Raw genomic sequence first — 20,565 nt, 5'->3', positions numbered from 1 at the left:
CACTGAGCCGACGTGAGCGTGTATGAGTTTGTATGTACATGTGTTGTCTATTTAAGAAGCTACGTCAGTCAGGGTCTTAACAAGTTCTCCAACAAAAAACAATAAAAGTCCGGGAAATTTGGAACTTTTCTTTAGCCTAATAATTACTAGGGCATTAAGTATGACTAAATAGTAATTCGCAGTTTGTATTTAGGGAATTTGAGCAACGATTTAAATGGCAATTATCACGTACCTTCCGGGCGACCAAAAGACCGGCGACCAAAAGACTGGCGACCAAAAGACCGGCGACCAAAAGACCGGCGACCAAAAGATCGGCAACCAAAAGACCGGCGACCAATCGACCGTGTACCCTTCCCCGCACGGCGGTGCCCGTTAACATTAGCATGGTTCCTACAGCTGAATATGTGTAAATGAATTTATGTCCCAAAGGCATGCTACGCGTTTGGCATATCAAGGAATGCCAATATTTAGAGGGCATTTTCAATGGGGACTCAACAAAATTAATGCAAAATTAACTCGCCACAAAACAGGAAATGGCAAGACGTAGTGAATCACGCCACTTTATATGATACTCGGCGCGCCCATTCTTTTTCTGTGGGTATATCGCTTATACTTCGGCGCTGAGAAAAGAGGTGGTGCCCTGACTTCCGCCATTTTTCACAGCCATTATTCATCTGTCTTCCGCTTGTGAGTTTAAGCGTGGATTTTGATATTTTTCTGAACTTTTTTTTCTATACTTAAGGAAAAAATCTGCGATGTCATGGAGCCACGAAAGTTGAAGTCGCGAAGTTCTTTTTGACATTGAAACATTAATTTTTCAAAAACTAGAAGTTATCATTTGCACAACTACAAAAGTTAAACTTGCTAAAAGTACAACATTGGCTTTCTATAAGTACAACTACAATGTACAGCTGCTATTAATTTTCTAAAGCTACAACTTACTTTTACTACGACACAACTACCATTTTTCTACAACTCAATCATTGATGCAACCTATCTACAACTATGGCTTATATTTTGTAGAACGACAGTTTACTTTTACTTGAAAACACAATTTTTCTGCTACAACTATCAATTTTGCTACTACTATGCTTTGTGATACATCCGCCATTTTAATTTTTACAATTACATGTTATTATATTTATATAACTATATATGTACAAGAAAATTAATGAACATTTTATTAAGTATTGAATTTATTTTCTTTCCCTGAAAGTAAAATGAGGTCATTAAAAACTAAATAGCTTTGCATTCCCATTAGCCTAAAAAAAATCTAAAAACTGCTGTGTCAAGGTCCAGCCATGTTTTATTCCCTGTTAATGCACCCAGAAGAGCCTTTTTACAGGCCTAATTATCTTAATAGCAGCTTTTTGGTTTATTTATTTATTTTTAAAAGGCAACGCTGTCAAGTCATTAGCTATCCAGGATGGCGTGACCCAGTTGGAGTCCATATGTTGGCTTCAATTTCGAGGCTGATTTTATATGTTCATAATCAGGCCGCACAAGGTCCAATTGGCATTGAAATGGCGCTATAAAGTCAGCATGGCGTCACCACCGTCGTGTGAATGGCCTAGCAAAGCATCTTTTCCCTTGTGTCGGGTAATTAGACCATTTTTGTTATTATTGCTCATTTTCAAAAAGGGTGCTCGTTTAGCGCTGCGGTTTTGATTGTCCTTATTGTGAGAGTTGAATCAAGTCTTTGTGTCACTGCAAAGGCACAACAAGGGATGATGGTAACTGTGTGTCCCAATTAGAGTTTGGCATGATTTTTGCAATAGTGTAGTACTTGCAGGATCAGTGTATACTCTTTTTACCCAAACATTGGAATGGGAGAGATAGTCAACTTGATGCTAATGAGTGTTTTCCTCTTCAAAGTTCAGTAAAACTAGTGCAGTTTCCCAACCACTGTGCCGTGAGTGATGGTTAGGTGTACAGTGGGAAATTACCTGGCAAGAATTCACCCATTGCAAAATTCTGAAAGAAAATTTGTAATATTATGTGTCTAAAACAGAAATATGACAACTAAAAAGTCCATATAGTAAGATTGACATAGTTTTATTGTTCATTTTTTATGTAACCTGAACCGAAAGTTGTTTGGATTCATGTGCATAAAGTTTGTGGGACCACAAAACTGCTTTAAAACACAGTTTTAAATTAGATTATCTTAAGATGGCGGCGTGATTTGAGATTTTTTGCAATGCAAAAAGTGTGCCTCAGCTCAAAAACAGTTTGGAAACACTGATCTCGTGATTATGGTTCTCTGTTCAACAATTCTCTTTGCTTTTCTACCTTTAATGTACCTGAAATGCTCTGACACTGTGGGTTTATGCCAAGTCTCATATTTTCAAGAATCCTGACTCCTCAAATTTAATTGAAAATACAATACAATGCAATGCTAGATTTTTTAAAAATCATTCATTTTTTTCATTCATTAGTAATTCATGCAAGAAAGGTTTTTACTTTTAATTCTTTTTAAAATATTTTAATGATTTTTTTCAATTTTTAACTGCACAGTATTTGTCCAATTAAATGTTCATGTTTAGTATTTTTGTTTTATACTATCATATTTTTTCTGTCCTAACGTATTCTTACTATATTCATACCTCTACTTACGAATGCCCCGAGGAACAAAAATTTCAGGTTACAATTTTTTATATGCAAATGAGTGACTTGAGATACGAAAAAGATCCATGTTCCGAAATCACCCAAAAAGTAAATGTATTTCCTTATCCTTTATTTTATTTAGAAAATATTGTCGCGGATGCATTGATTCTCACTTTGGAACATCGCTGCCCTCTACTGGGCTCTCATTTCATCGCTCTCATTCTATCTCATATAATGACAATAAAAGCATTGAATTGAATTCAATTGGCTGTCTCACAACAACCACTATCCATGTTTCAAGATTATCTCTTACATACCTGTCCACCTCGACTAAATGCTCCCTTTATTAATGATTGCAATTCCTTCCCCTTATTAAGCGATTAAAAACCATACAAATGCAACGCGGCACATATTTTCACACACACACACACACACACACACTCACAGATAGGGCACAATGTAGTACAAAGTGGACAGCTTTCGGCCCTGGTAGAAAAACGGTCGCGGAGGGAACTATTTTACTAGTTCAGAGCACATTTTCATATGCTTGATTTATTTTACGACATTAATAAATCTTTTTTTAAATAATTTTCTCTAATTTTTGTGTGTTTCCTCACATCTTTCATACAAAATGGGGGACACTGAGCAATTACAAAGGGTTTAGTTGGTAGTTGTGTGAGGACCATGGAACAAACTTGAGAATTTACATGTAAAGTACACCACAACTTACGAAATGTTCAAGTTACGAAAAATATCTTAATTAATTTCGTAAGTAGAGGTACGACTGTATGTTTTATTTGTTAGCTCATTGTCTGCCCCTTCTGGGATCTTGTTCAACAAAGAAACAAATTATATATTTTTTTACATCAAAATTGGGACACTTTGAGCAATTTTGAAGGGTTTAGTTGGTAGTTGTCTGAGGACTGTGGAACAAATTAGAGAATTTACATGTAAAGTACACCTCAACTTACGAAATGTTCAAGTTACGAAAAAGTTCTTAATTAATTTCGTAAGTAGAGGTACGACTGTATGTTTTATTTGTTAGCTCATTGTCTGCCCCTTCTGGGATCTTGTTCAACAAAGAAACACATTATATATATATTTTTTACATCTTTGGCTACCACTGACACCTCTGGAGTCCAACGATCATTTTCTGCCATCCTCCCACTTCAAATGGATTTGACGCCGATTAGTTACTGAAAACCACGTGATTAGACGACTTGCATTGTCAATAGCGCTGAATCATATACCTAATGTCATTTCAGGGTTATCAAAAGTTATTTTTGTTGTCATGTACTTTTCATTAGTTCATTTTTTCCATTTGCATTTGCCCACAGTGTTTGATTTAGGTCATTTTCACCACATGAGACAGGCAGAAACAGAGACATCCTCAACACGAGGAAATCTGCTCTGTTTAAAGCGTCCTCGGAGGCATTTTTTTTTAAAGGTCAAGACATTTGTGAATTTTATCCATTGTGTTGCTGAGGGCGCTGTAGCGGAAAAGTCTATAGCGCTCAGCTACGACATTGGGCTGTCTGTTTGAGAGAAACGGATGGGAGTCACCAAAGTAGATTGAACTCCCCGTGAAGGAAGACAGCCAGCGTTTTCTTTAACCCCCCAAAGAAATTCGCTGGCGCCTTGACCATGAATGAAGGCTAAGTTTGGCAGCATGTTCCGCGGTCCAAGGCGGCAACAAGGCCTCACGTTGTCCTGCTTCGCCCTCCTGGTGTTGGACGTCCGTTTCGACTGAGAGGGGTAAATGAAAGACCCTCCCACTTCAAACAAATTAAAAGTCTATCGCTATCAATGAATTGGGAATTCATTGATTCATTGTGGTCTAAATTCATTTGTATACATTTCATTTTAAAGATCCACTTAGCAAAACAGTGATGCAAAGGCACTTCATGTCCCGGTAAATGTCTTTTCATATTTTATTAATAGTTTCAAATGTAAATATGATTAAATGATGTTTAGTGTAGTGTCCAAACTATGGGACGCAGAGCATCGGTGGCCCACTGCCTGATTTTAATTGACGACAGCGAATGATAAAATTATCATTGAATAACGCCCATAAAAGAAAGTAAAAAAGGCATTCTCAGTTTTAGTTCTAGATGGTGTTAGTCAGTTCAACAGTGGCTCGATATTATTTCATGGAGGAACCAGTGGAATTTCTGTATTTTGTTTTACATAAAACAATCTGTAAACTATTAATAATCTGATATGATAAAGAGCTATCTTGGTCTTGAGATTCTTGCTGCTACTGAAAATTTGCTCTTTGTTCTGCAAAGTTTATTTTGGTAGTGTCAATATGTATGTATACTTGGGTTCAAATCCAGGACCTGCATGGGTTTTCTCCAGGTACTATGGTCTTTTTAAGATTTCCATATTATTATTCATATTTTCGTTGGGGAGCTCCGTTTCCCTGCGCACTTGCTTGCTGAGCTGTAGCTCTACCCTCAACTCTACCTTCGGAGTTGTCCAACCTTTCAGTCTGATTCATCGTCATCAGATTCACCAAACAATTGATTACATTCTTCTTGAGTTCTTTTTTCTAAGTGTGAGCACCGGGCAATAGAATGGGCTCTCGCGGTCCATCTGGCGGACAAAGAAAGCGTTTACGTCACTGGCGGAGGGCAGTGTTTCATCGAGATTTGTGTACAGACGCTCCCCTACTTATGAACATTCGAGTTACGAACAACGGTACATACAAACATGTCTGCAAATTGCGTTTATGTCGAAAAATGTTCGTAAGTTCGATTTTGTATTGTGCGCCTTTTTCCGAGTAGTACTTCTTTCCGCCGCTAATACCAACGCCTGGCGCTGTGAGAGCTCAGCTCACCCAGCATCTACCTTCTTCTGCCCATTTCGTTGCAATGCGGAAGTGCCTGAACGTATCTCCAGTGCGCAAAGAACCTTTTTCATTTTTATCATTAAATATCTCGTGCATCCATTATTCAATATGGTTGGTGAAAAGCGAAAGGCTTCTATTGAGGGACGTGCAAGGAAGAGGCAAGCCATTTCATTTGAAATGAGTGGCAATAATAACGAAGCTTGATGCGCGTTGCACGGGAATACAACTTGAATCGTTCGACCGTCAGTACCATTTATAAACAAAGATCGAGCAGCAGGACCCAAATATTGAACGTTGCACAAAGTTTGCAAATCAATTGAATGATGCCATACAGTGCTATCGCATCATTTATGATGAAAAAAGAAAACTGCAATCGTCATTAGATAGCTTCTTTCGGCCAGTTTCTAGTAAATCTCTCTCTCTCTCTCTCTCTCTCTAATGTATGTATACAGTACTGTATGTATTCTCTCCATTTTATTAAATGTTTTTTTCAGTACAAACCAAGTGTGTTACTTATACAAGCCTTAAACATACAAATGCACTTATATAAACCTTCAATATACTTATATAGGCTTCAATATACTTATATAGGCCTTAAATATAAATTATAATACAAACTATAGCACTGAGCAACTTACAAACAAATTCAACTTATGAACAATCGCTCGGAACCTAACTCGTTCGTAAGTAGGGGAGCGTCTGTACAACGCACAACCAGACTTTGCTTCAGTTCTTTGGTACAAAATGTTATACTCAAATAAATATGGTAAGTCTATCTTGATGAGAACCTGATGTCTATATATATATATATATGTTGGACAGAGAGAGATGGAATGAGAGAGGGGGGCGGGGGGGCAGTGGGTATTGCCCGTTTAGGTGCTCGTAACATAACATAAACAAATTTAAATGAACTTGGATTATGATGTCGACACACTCAAAAATAAGTTTAATCTAACCTTACACTAAACTTAATTCTAATTTTGTTTAAAATTTTGATCGCTTTCTTCTCCCGGCTGGGTTGGCTCTATTTGCCCCGCCTCCACCCTGACTTTCACATGCAATCCTAGATGTTGCTTTTGTATTCCCTTCAAAATATTCCCAAAATGATGCACACAAATATCCTCACAATAGGATAACGCACGGAAAGAAACACTGAAAAAATGCAACGTTCAGCCCAGTGCTCACAGAGACATTACAGGAGGGAGTTGCGACCAGAGAGACATTACACAAGAGAGTTCCGGGGAGAGAGACAGTGCCCATGATGTTCTTATGAGCAGCCTCTCGCGTCCGCTGTCTGCTCGTATATCAAAATTTGTCTCGTATCTTAAGAAACCTTTACTCATATGTCGAGGTACCACTGTATATGTATGTGTATATATATATATATATATATATATATATATATATATATATATATATATATATATATATATATGTATATATATATATATATATAGTTATATATATATATATAGATGATAGATAGATCGATAGCCACCTGATGGTGTAGATGTTCGCCTGACTGTGTAGGCAGGCGTGAGATTGATTCCCGCTCGGCGGTGGTGTGATTGGGCATGGGACTGGTTGTCTGTCTCTCTGTGTGCCCTAAGGCTGACTGGCGACCAGCCCAGATGTTGTAAGACTTTTGCCCGAAGTCCACTGGGATAGGCTCCAGCAACCCCCACAACCTTTGCGAGGATGTGTGGTACAAAAAATGAATGAATGACTAATGTGCTGTGACATCATTATGAAGATTTTTCTGTGCCAGCAAAAGCCAGGGTCTTTTGGAGTTGAGTCAGTATGATCAATAATCCCAACCAATAATGATGATGATGATGATCCATAACAAAGAAAAAATACCAAACTGGTGAGAAATAAAAAGAGTACAATCAACTCTGCTATCCTTTTAAGTATAACATGACATCCTCAAGAGTCCTGACTGGGATTTACAATTAAATATCAGTTTTGAAAACTGTTTTCTAATGCATACTCCCAAGAATACTGCAGAAGATAAAAAGAATAAGAAGATTTCTCTCCAGGCAGGGGAGTTTCCAAACACTTTGAAAACTGGCAATAAAACTTCTTTAAAAAAATAATAATAATAATAATCAGCTTGCCACGACAACGGAACTATGGGCTAATATCAAATCTGCCATTGCTGGCGGAAATTGTTCAAAGAATTGTTAGTGAGTACAACTGGGCTTTTATGATGCAAATAAATTTTGTTTAACTCATTTCACTCTGGATTTCGACCACACCGCAGCACCGAAACACTGCTGATCACAGCTCTAAATGATATTTGTCAGAACAGTGACACAGGCAAATAATCTGTTCTGATATGACTGGATCTCAGTGCAAATGGGAGGTTTCCCCTGGGTCCATTCTTGGACTGTTTGTATTTAACATCTATATTACTTCTTTTAGCTCCGTTTATGGAACATTACAATATCTTCTATCCTACTTTTGCAGATGACCCAACTCTACATTTCAGTGTCCCTACATTAGTTACTCATCTCATTTTATCAACCGTTTTGTCCTCACTAGGGTCGTGGGTGGTGCTGGAGCAGATCCCAGCTGACTTCGGGCCAGAGGCGGGGGACACCTTGAATTGGTGGCCAGCCAATCGGAGGGCACAACTAGACAAACAACCATTCACGCTCACACTCATACCTAGGGGCAATTTACAGTGTCCAATCAGCCTACCATGCATGTCTTTGGATTGTGGGAGAAAACCGGAGTACCTGGAGAAAACCCACGTAGGCCCGGGGAGAAAATGCAAACCACCAATGTTCCCTCTAAGTTTTTGTTTGTCTGGGCAGAAAGACAACCTCCCTGAGCACACTGAGTACCGGTGTGAGCAACATCATCATTGCTCGCTATGGGCACACACCAGTATCACACCTGCCATAAGCAGGTGCATGTCTACTACACATAAATTATTTAGTAATAATAAAATATAATTATTAATATCTATGAATGGGCACCCCGGCGGATGAGTGGTTCGCGAGTCGTCCTCACAGCTAAAAAAAAAGGGATTTTATTTTGTGCGCTCCATATGATATGCTGTGCGCAGAGAAGACAAGAGTAGTGCACAATTGCGCACGTGCGCAGCTGAGAGGGAACATTGAACACCGCACAGGTGGACCGACCTGGATTTGAACCCAGGACCCCATTGTGAGGCCGACGCGCTAACCACTCAGTCGCCGGGCCATCCTCTGTTTTAAATCAGGGTTAAAATATATATTTACCATATTTTCTCGCATTTAAGACATATTTGTAACTCCCAAAAATGATGACTATATCAAGGGTATGGCTTATATGTGCACAAATTAGACTTGACAAAGAAGAAAAGCCTGAACCCAAGATAATGCAACCAATATGGTAATATATCTCAAAATAGAGAAAAGATGAACAGAAAAAAACGCTTAACAAAATTTTGTTTGACGCCTATGAATGAAATTCAAGGGAAAAAAACAGATCTTGCAAAAAACGTGAAAGGGTGTCGCCATCTTACCCTTTACCGGTAGTTAAACATGCTCTAACTGGCCAGGCGCGAGTAAATTCGTAGTGTTTACAATGTCAGCCCATCCCAATAGTTGTTAAGGCAGATCGAACGTCTTGCGGTCGATCATTTAAATATCGGCCTTGATACCTGCGTAATGTGTATCTCATGCTATTAGTGCATACAGAGACTTGGTGATTAAGGATGGTATGACAAAACTAGACCGCAACGAACACACTTCCTAGTAGTACTGCTCACGTGGCTTCCTTTTTGAATTTGTCCACGTGCAGGCACACCCTTTCAGAAATCCAGCAGACTATCTTTTCGATTCATACAGTGTCTCAGAAATTCCATGTGCGAAGATTTTCCCTTCAAAGCAACACATTTCTACTCCCTATTAAAACCATGAATATGGAGTTGAAAATTGTGAACCCGAAGTCAGCTGGGATAGGCTCTAGCCCTCCCTGTGGCCATTGTGAGGATATGCGGTTCAGAAAATGAATGAATATATTCCTCCGATACTTTGTCTATATGTTGACTGTAATTTCAGGTATCAATGAATTAATCAAGATTAATAAATTACAATGTTGGTAATATGTTTTTTCAATCAAGTCCTAATCTTTTTTTTAAATCCTTGGCTGCCATCAATGGCATTAGATTTCAAAACTTCCAGCTTACTTGTTTAGCCTACTTTACTAAAATCAACTTTCAATTTTTTTAGCTTTCTTTCATGCGTAGCGCAGACAGCATTTCATTTTCAGTTGATATTAAGTAAATGGGTCAAAACGCACATAATAAAAATGCCAGCAAACAAATGAGTCAGTCTGGCTCTTACATCATTTCCAGACTTCATCTCGCAGATTTTTGGGGCCTGGCACAGAGAGTTAACGCAGTTATACAATGGAAAAACACGCAACATCTTTGTTTCTCTAGTAACTGCAACACGCAGCAGGAATTGAAGGTATTTGGCTGACGGGATGACAGTTAACTTATGAGAAGCGACCGGGAAGATGATGACTATCATAATGATGATGATGATGATGATGATGATGATGATGATGATTCACTGAGTGTTATGAAATATCCTTCTTAAGGTCTTTCTTCCCGTAGTTTCCTTGGTTCATAGCGACTAATTATCTCCAGGTTTCCAACGGAAAGTCTTCAGAGCACGACAAGGTACTTATCCAAAAGACGTGGAAAGTATATTTGGAATTGGGGACTGCTTGGTGGAAACCACGCAGAGAAAAAAAAAGCAGATTTTGCGCTTCTATCTATTGACTGTTTCATACAAAGAGTTTTAATTATTAAGAAACAAGAAACAACAACATTAATTACAGGTCAAATTAAAAAAATCTTGAAATAAAAAATCACTAAAAGATGAAATAAATGTAATGTTTTTATTCATATATATATATATATGTATATATTTCTGCTTCAGTTTAAGTTTGATTTTTGAATTTTTTTTCTTCATAAATAAATAAAAAATCATAAAACAGTTTTCACTAAAAGATCTATTTTGAGTAGGCTGCGTACACAGATTTTGAATTTTAGCTCTATGTCTACTTGATTCAACTGGTTCTACACCAATTAAGTAGAAATTTCAACCACCGACTCGTATCTATTTACTGGCACTAATGATGCTTTCAATCTCCACCAAGAAAAGGCTTGAAAGCTTTTTGTAGCATTCATTTATTTCAAGGATTGTACACGCACGCACACAGAGGACCTGCCAAGTGTTTTCATTGACATCTGACCCAGTCCAAATTACTTCTGTTTACGACACATTAGAGGATCCATCCCGGCTGACACCGGTTAACCTTTGGTACATTAACTCAATAAAGAGAAATGACTTCCAACTGAGCCTCAAATACACGAGAATTAGTTTACCGTGAACATTCGCGAAGGCAAATTTTTTTGGGGGACGTGGAGAGAATTTTGACTGTGGGATTCAGTTGCCGTTATCTCCAGATGCCAACGGGAGGCGAGCTTTTCATTAAATAAAACCAAGCAGCAGATGGTTCAGTAAATTACTTCCAAGAGGGCTTTACCCAGACGTGATGGACTTAAAAGTACAAGGTTACGCCAAGTATTAGAGGAATTCATGTAAAAAATGTGTGTTCAAACTGTTTAAGTATGCAAATGGTTAATTTGTTAGATCTCTTAGAATGGAGAATCATGTCTAACACTTTAAGGCCTGGATTTACTTTTAAAATCCCCTAATCACATGTTAGGGTACTTTAGTGAATTCAATATTTGGGATTTCGCTGAGCCATAACCCATAATCCTTTTCGTTGGAAAATAAACCAAACAGCGCAAAAAACATCTTAAATCCATAACGCTGTTCTGAAATTTTTTGCTGTACTGCTGCGGATTGACGTGGCAAACGTAGTTGCTCTTTCCTCTTCCATTTATAGTTTCATAATTGTGGTTGCCAGCATTTTTTCCCCAAAAATGCAATTGTTTCACCGGAAAATTGTTTATATGTGTTGGGTTGGAAATTGAAACAACATGAACACTGCTGAGATAAGTCTTTATTTTTTTCTGTCTGACCAAGGGATTTATAATTGGACACATACATGGAAATAGCAGCTAGTAAGTAGTCAATTGTGTTGTTCATTCATCTTCTGTACCGCGCATCCTCGTAAGGGTCGCGGGGGTTGCTGGTGCCTATCCAAGCTGACTTCAAGTGAAAGGCAGACTGCACACTAGAATGGTCGCCAGTCAGCCATGGGGCACACAGAGACGGACAACCCTTGGCACTCAAAATCATACCACCACCAGCAGGAATCCAGCCCGTGCCTGTCCACACCGAAGTCAGGCGGGTAAACCTCTACACCCCAGGCGGCTTATTCTGTTGTTTTAATCCAAATATTTCCATCAAGAAGCCTTGACTAAGTGACAAATGATGTGGGACCAATGATTTCGGTTGTTTTTTTTCAGAAAAAAATACAGTAATCCCTCAAATATCACGGACAATGTAGACTAGACATGGCCGTAATAATTTAAAAACCGCAAAGTAGGATCACCCCTATTATTACTACCATACTACATGTTTTCACACCTATACAGAAATACAAGTACACAAGTAAAATTATCAAGGTGTATTTCTTAAAAATTACAGCTATAAGCCTATGAAAAGACTGTAATGCATTTATACCTAAATATAAACTATAAATTTAAAAAATTGTAAATACTTTAAAAACTGAACTCAGTGAAGATTGTTCCTCGCCACTTTATATACATTTTTAAAAAACAGGTTCATGGGAGTTTTAGTCCAAGTCCTCCTGCACAGTCCAGACCTTGAAGGGCAGTCCCCTTTCAGCGAGGTGCAGCTTTGCGTTTGGGATGAAACAGTTTAAGAACCAGTCCTTTTTGATGGCTTTCATGATCCAAGCATTCCGGTTGCTCATCTACTAGACAAGCATCAAGGCTTTGTTGTTTTTTAAAGCATGAGGGCAGTCAAACTTGTAGATTAAAGCTGGCTTTACCATGAACCTAGCAGCATTCCCACACTTGATTATAATCCATGTTAAAAACTTGCTTCAGAAGATAACCAACCCTTCTCTTGTATTACGTGAGGGAACTCTTCCTCGACGTAGTGTTTCGCTGCCTCTTGGTCTGCTGAGGAGGCTCACTCGCGGTACTGGACCGTGGCTGAGGTTCATCTTCATTATTTTCGCCAGGAGCTAAGCCATCGTAAAAGGTCTTGGCTTTGATTCTAATAATGTTGGTATCCCGAGCAATATTCTCCCTACAGTCCCAGATCCAGACCGAATGAGCATTCTCCATCTTAACAATAATTCCATTCCTCGTGGTCACCACTCACCTTTAAAAAGGATATTGTAGCCGTCTTCTGAATGATCGCTTCTTCTTTCTTTATGTAACACACGGTAAATTAATTCATGCCGTAATTACATGCAACATGAGTATAAAATAAGGATAAAAAACGTAGTCTTTCTCCACGAGGTATAATGTGCGCGATGCGAAATGTAGTCTGCAGAAACCAGGAAATGGCAAGATCCCGTCCTTCTCGGCCTTATAAATTATTCGGCTCATCATTCTTCTTTGATGGTGAAATGTCGCTGCTTCTTCTTCAGCACTGAGTGCCACTCAATTCAGCACCGAAGAAGCGAGGCCATTTTTTATCCGCTGTCTTTGCAAGCGAGTTTCACCATGAATTTTTACATTTTTATGAACCTTTTTTATACAAAAAAAATGTGCTGTACGGACCCGCAAATGTTGAAGCCGCGAATGTTGAAGCCGTGAAGTGGCGAAGGATGATAGTATACTGGCATTAGATCAGGGGTGGCCAACTACGGTCCTCGAGAGCCGCTATCCCGTCTGTTTTCCATATCTCACTCCACCAACTCACCTGAATCAAATAATCGGGATTGGTATCAATCTTCTGGACAGCTTGCATGATTCAGGTGTAGAGGAGGGAGATATGGAAAACAGACCAGATAGTGGCTTTCGAGGACCAGAGTTGGCCGCCCCTGGATAAGATGGTTAGCATGCGGACTAGCCCCCCTTGTCATTGCCATGACAACAGGAAAAACGTCTTTAGCGCAGTGTTGTCATCACCAAAATTATAGTGTTCTTTCTTTTAATCTGAGTCTTTTCCTGAAGAGTGCCTTGACCAAATGAGAAATGACGTGTGGCCAATGAGTTTGTTTTTTTTTTTAGGTCAACTGCAGTCAAATATACCAGCAATAGATGGAGATCGATGCAAGGTAACCAAAACACAGGCTTTAGCCATCAGTATTTTCTCGACCAGCTTTGTCATAAGTGCATCATTAAAATCCCGGTTTTAATTTCAGATGATCATATAATAGATTTTCAAGCACCAGGTTTGTTGATAGAGTTGAGGGCTCGTAAATGAGAGATATTTAACATTCAGTAAATCATATGTGAATGGAGCCTAAGATGTGCCAATGTTCAACAAGCAGAAAAAATAGAACAGACATTGAGGGACACTCACATTTTTAACTAAAGAAGCGATGACCTGGACCAACTTTGTGCCTACTTCCCTGAAACCGATAAATAGATGATCTATTGACCTTTTTATTTATCTATCTACCCATTGCGTATTTTATCATTTTTACACTTCCTTTGAACTGGCCCCTCTTCTCTCACTTTATAGATATTTTCTTAACACATTCAACCACCTGGAGGTCATACTTTGTGATACTGTCCTTTTCTATCATGGTGTGTTGTGTATTTTGTCTGTCTGATATGTTTCTGTGCCGCCTGATGGTGTAGAGGTTCTCTCACCTGACTTGGGTGCGGGCAAGCACAGGCTCGATTCCCACTGGTGCTTGTATGATTGTGAGTACGTATGGTCGTTTGTCTCTCTGTGTGGCCTACGGATGACTGGCGACCAGTCTAGGGTGTAGTCTGCCTTTCACCCAAAGTCAGATGGGATTTTCTGTGATGTTATGATTATGCACTATGAGAATATTTTAGCAGTGAATGAACATTACAAAATACTTGGCAGACAATGCTTAACTCTATCTTACATTGACGAACCCAGATGTCCAGTCAGTATCATGTGGGAGGGCTAGCACTAAACAAACATTCATTCACCGCCAACCTCTTACTTCCAATCTATTGGAGGACTCCTAGAGAAACACTCAATTACATTTACAGCATCCTTCATTCACTGCCATCCCTCCGTCTTCAAATGGATTGGACGTTGACTCGTGATAAACTCTTTTAAAATGTACGGATGGCACAAATGATTGGACATCATCATCAAGGGCACGTAAAGAGTTCATCATCATTAAAGAGCCAATGTTGGTGGTTAACATAACACACCGACATCAGTGCTAATGTTCATGAGTGGAGATGCGGCTATGGTTGTCATGGTGATGGAAAATTCCAGAATTAGAGTAGGAGCAGATGGGCAGCCCTGGTCTTATGGGGCCCAAAAGCCACGACGTCCTCCACCTTCTCGCGACTCTTTGGATGTTGGTTTCCATTTTCACATGTAAGTGGGAATATGAGTGCGAGAAAGCCAGCGTCTGAGGATGCCTCGACGACTGTCCAGTTTTGGAAGTGGGGGAGAGGAGGAGAGGTGTCGCCATGCTCCGAAGAAAAAAAAAGCCTGATTTATATTTGTCACAAGGCTATGCTAACCTAAGAGCGAGGGCGGCTGAGGCTAGAGGAATTTTGTGAGATGGCAAAAAAGGAGCAACTTTGGAGAATGGACGAGATGTTCCAGAAATCTCATGACTGATGCTAAATTTAGTACCCAACTTGAGTTTATTTGTGAACTCTAAAATACATGTGCTTTACAAATACATACTTGAGTTGTTGAAAACTTTTAAAGGGCACTCATTGGCTGCCATTCATGAAGATAAACAGTTAATCTTTATCATTCTGAATGAGTTTGTCATGGCAAGACGTCCAATTCATTTGAAGTGGGAGGCTGGCTGCAATTCCCACAGCCAACGCGAACTTGAAGGAAGGGTTAAGGAGTTGGAATGGAGCACCGCGTGCATAGTGGTGACGCAAGTTAACTCGTTGGCTGCCAAAGACGGCGATAGAAGTTTAACCCTGAGGATTTTTTGTGTTTTTGTTCAAGAAAACTCAAGAATGACTAAATAGATTATAGAACTCACAAAACATGTTTGTAATCTGAAGAGTCATTAATTTTGGGTTAATAGTGTCAAAGACCATATAGGTCAGAAATATGTTTGCATAACTCAAGCACGAATAGAGAAATGATCAAATTTACAGGGTTTGTGATATGAAACCAAAGAGGATTACAATTTTGGGTTCAAGTCAAAAAACACAGTCAGAATTTTATAACAACCACTTATTATTGTTATTATTGCTATTATTGCTATTATTTTTATTATTGCTATTATTTTTATTATTGCTATTATTTTATTGTAGCTATTATTTTTATTATTGCGATTATTTTTATTATTGCTATTATTTTTATTATTGTTATTATTATTATCTCATCTCATGTCATTTTCTGAACAGATTTATCCTCTCAAGGGTTGCTGGAGCCTATCCCAGCTGACATCGGGCCAGAGGCGGGGGATACCCTGAATTGGTGGCCAGCCAGTCGCAAGGCACAAGGAGACAAACAACCATTCAACCAGAGTACCCAGAGAAAATCCACGCAGGCCCGGGGAGAATTATTATTATTATTATTATTATTATTATTGTTGTTGTTGTTGTTATTGAAGACGTTAGCTCTTCAATCCTTTTGAAGTGGGTTGGCAGTAAATCAACAAAGGTAAATTGTTGCTATGCCTCCCAAATGAAATTAATTGGATGTTTATTAGTGTTAAACTAATTTAAAAAGTTTTACTTGTTTTGAAGAAAAACATTATTGCACGTCTATCAACGTCAATACCACTGAAGCATTTTATTTTTTATGTTTTTTTCCATTTATTTAGTATCCAAATCTATCTAATATTTTTGGGTATGGATATCTACTTGAACATTTTAGCCTCATGACAGCATAACCTTAAATTTCCATCGGTGGCACTGAAACATGGTCATACAGCAAGGCTCTCAGGTTACCAAATAATAATAATAATATCGCTGACATTAATGCGAGAAATCTACAGGAGTGGTTGATACTAAAAGTCACCATGCTGCATTTTTTTTCTCCAAACTTTAAAGTATGAATCTTGTTCAATCCCTGGTATGAAAGAAGTTGAATGTCAAGGCAACACATGATTGTGATTCAGAAAAAACAGACAGATTTAAACAAATGTCAGACATCTAAACCTGGTGCACCAAATATGTAGGGCAACAGCAGCCTATATTTTCTAAGAATTTCGTCCAAGTGATTATTTGAAAATCTACAAAGCTTTGAAGTTATATAGATGAAAAAATAATAGTTGTGTATTGGTATTTTCTGTTGTGTATACTGGAGCCCATACCAGCTGAATTTGGGCGAGAGGTTGGGTGGGGTACGCCCTAAACTGGCTGCCAGCCAATAGTGCAGACAAACAAGCATTCACATTCAGCATTTACAGTCTTCAAAAAAGCTCAGGCGAGTTTGAGAATTAGGGAAGAAACTATGATAACTATTATTTAGTTATCTGTTGTCTATATAGTGTTCTTTGTTTTTTTGTTTTTTGTACAAAACAGTCATGTTTACAGTTTCTGCTTCCATGCATTATGATGTGTGCCACTGACGCTGATGGATGTCCAATCCGTTTTGACTGAGGAGAGCCAACCTCCCAGTCAAAATAGATTGAACGGCCAACACCATCAATGGTGCGGACCGAGTTAAAAATAACACTGAGATCCCACAAAACATTTCCAAAAATTGTGATTAAGCTTTAAAACTCAGTGTTAAAATTGAGCAGTTGGAACAACAAATCAATAATAAATAATAAATAACAGTCTCATTTCATTTTCTTAACCACTTTATCCTCATTAGGGTCACGGGGGCTGCTAGAGTCTATCCCAGCTGACTCCGGGCCAGAGGTGGGGGACACCCTGACTCGGTGGCCAGCCGATCGCAGGACACAAGGAAACAGACAACCATGCACACTCACACTCATACCTATGGGCAATTTAGAGTGATCAATCAGCCTAACATGCATGTTTTTGGAATGTGGGAGGAAACCAAAGTACCCGGAGGAAACCCACACAGGCCCGGGGAGAACATCCAAACTCCACACAGGTGGACGTGACCTGGATTTGAACCCAGGACCCCAGAGCTGTGAGGCCGACGGCTGATCCTTGTCAGCGTAGCGGGGTACCTGTCCTAGCTGAGTTCAAGCAAAACCCTAAATTGGTCTCCAGTCAGTTTTAGGGCACACATAGATCAAAATCCCACCCTCACTTAGTGGGCATCGATCCCTGCAAGGCTGCACCAAAGTCGGGCGCATGTGCCATTTTGTGCAACTGAATAAATTGCGGCCAAATTTTTGCAACAGAATTTTTTATGGCTGGATTCTTTTCCCATTGAATTTTTGGTAAGATAGACAAATTACCGCATACAATTTTTTCGCATACAAGCCATATTTGCAACTCAAAAAACTGATGACTAAATCAAGGGTACGGCACATGACTTACAGCATTCCTATACTCTTTTTCACCAGGGGATGTCGGCAACATAACATTTACAATTTTTTGGTTATTTCCTGTTTTGCAGAGAAGAAAACAACCATTACTGAATGAATGACTAACTTCCTTATGATATTGACCCTAATAATGTGCTTTTGATTCATACAGTATCTTAGAAATACCACGTGCAATGATTTTTCCTAAGATTTTCCCTCCAAAGTAACCTATTAAAACGCTGAATATGGAGGTGAAAATTGTGTATCAGGGGGCGGCTTATATGCGAGAAATTGTAAAATTGAATGATTTTAAGGCAATTTTACTCAGGGGCGGCTCATATGCAAGAAAATACAGTACCACCATATGTTCGAAATCATATCTGCCATAAATATAATGTAGTGAGATCGAGTCTAAAGGAATTAAACATAAAATCCACGCTGCCAACCAGTGCAGAAAAAGGCTAATGCTATAATCAACAGACCTCTTCTCTAAAAATGTCTTATCCCCAATTCCAGAGAATCCGCATCATAAAGATTGCGCTCTCCTATAAAGAATACACCTCCTATTTAGACATGCCCATGTGCCAACTGCATCTATCTGTGAAATTGTGAGACCAAAGCAAAAGAGAAATATAATTTATTGCCTTGGCTCCTAAACGCTAGTAAATGTGAGGTGCAATTGACACTGACTAAGTGTAATGTGTTCAAAATTGGGGTCAGACAAACATGTTGACATGAGGGAATATTTTTGCGTCGTTTTCACAGTACAAGCTGCTCCAAAATCCTCGTTATCCTCATTTCTGCTAAATGATGCAAAGACTGCTTAATGGAAGATTGGGTTACATCTTGCTGTTTATCTATGTGTAATATTTTCTCTTTATGTGTTTATTTACTATGAGAGAATTCAACAATAAATGACAGTTTCATTTTTTTCCATACTTAAGCGTTGCTTTGACTTTGTTTTATTTATTTTATCTGTTTCTGCAAATCAAGCAATGTCAATTTGGAATAGATGTCAATGATACTGAAACATTAGATTTTGAAGCCAATTAAAATTAATTTGGCAACAAAATGAATGAATGATTTTTGTTTTTTATTCATTCATTTTCTGAACAGCTTTATCCTCGCAAGGGTCGCGAGGGGTGCCGGAGCCTATCCCAGCTGACTTTGGGCCAGAGGCGGGGGACACCCTGAATCGGTGGCCAGCCAATCGCAGGGCACAATGAGACGGACAACCATTCACACACACTCATAAATAGGGGCAATTTAGAGTGCCCAATCAGCCTACCACCGGCTCGTGGTGTCGAAGTTCACTCGCCTAACTTCGGTGTGGGTAGGCGCGAGCTCAAATCCTTGCAGGTATGACTGTCAGTGCGGATGGTCGTTTGTCTCTCTGTGAGCCCTACGACTGACTGGCGACTAGACTAGGGTGTAGTCTGCCTTTCGCCCGAAGTCAGCTGGGTTGATCTCCAGCACCCCCCGCAACCCGGGGATGCCTGGTATGGAAGATGAATGAATGAAATGAATGAATCCAATCAGCCTACCATGCATGTTTTTTATGGGAAGAAACCAGAGTACCAGGAGAAAACCCAGACAGGCCTGGGGAGAACATGCAAACACGGGTTCTACATTTAATCTTACAGGTCGACAGAGAGCCATATGCGCCCATCAAAAGAGACATGTCTGGCTCTACAGTGACTACTTTGCATTGTATCATAGTTTACTTTCTTCACTGTTTTTCCATGATAAGCTATGATTTTAAAACAATGAAGAAATGAGAGGGTGTACTTATGAGAGATACTACATACCAAATTTCATTCCACCCATGAGTAAAGGAAAAGTTAGAAGACCGTTTCAGTCTTCTACCCAAGGGAGAGAACAAGAACAAAGTGACATTTGGAGAGTGGGCGGTTAAAAAAAAATCTGCATCGCTTATCCTCACAAGGGTTGCGGGGGGTGCTGGAGCCTATGCCAGATACTCACACTCATACTTAGGAGCAATTTAGAGTGTGCAATTAGCCTACCGACGGCTCGTGGTGTAGAGGTTCGCTCGCCTGACTTTGGTGCAGGCGGACGTGGGCTCAAATCCTGCTGGTGAAATTAATCATTTGCCAGCCAATCACAGGGCAAAAGGAGACGGACAATCATTCACTCTCACACTTACACATGAGGGCAATTGAGAGTGTTCGATCAGCCTATGCTGCATATTTTTGGGATATGGAAGGAAACCGGAGTACCCAGAGAAAACCCAGCCAGGCATGGGGAGAACCTGCAAACTCCACACAGGAAGGTTGGAACCCATAGACTTTGAACCCTTGATCTCAGAACTGTGAAGCAGAAGTGCTAACCACTCTTCCACAATCCGCCAAAATGAACGTTCATTCTTTCATTCATTTTCACCTCTCAAGGATCACGGTGCTGGAGCCTATCTCAGGCGGGTGAGACCCTGAATTAGTGGCCACCCAATTGCAGGGCACAAGGAGATGGACAACCATTTACGCTTACACTCATACCTTGGGTCATGTTTTTAGGATGTGGAAGGTACCTGTATTGTCATCAGCAAAACAAAA

General features: G+C 39.4%; 1 protein-coding gene across 1 annotated transcript in view; it reads right to left on the bottom strand.

The window, feature by feature from the left end:
• Positions 1 to 20,565, bottom strand: part of adamts3 (ADAM metallopeptidase with thrombospondin type 1 motif, 3) — a 144,727-nt gene that overhangs the window by 95,085 nt on the left and 29,077 nt on the right. The gene's annotated exons all lie outside the window — the stretch shown is intronic.

This window comes from Stigmatopora argus, chromosome 5 (assembly GCF_051989625.1).
Source record: "Stigmatopora argus isolate UIUO_Sarg chromosome 5, RoL_Sarg_1.0, whole genome shotgun sequence".
Lineage (NCBI taxonomy): Eukaryota > Metazoa > Chordata > Actinopteri > Syngnathiformes > Syngnathidae > Stigmatopora > Stigmatopora argus.
Note: the sequence above shows the minus strand (reverse complement) of the source record. Positions and strands in the feature narration are given on the sequence as shown.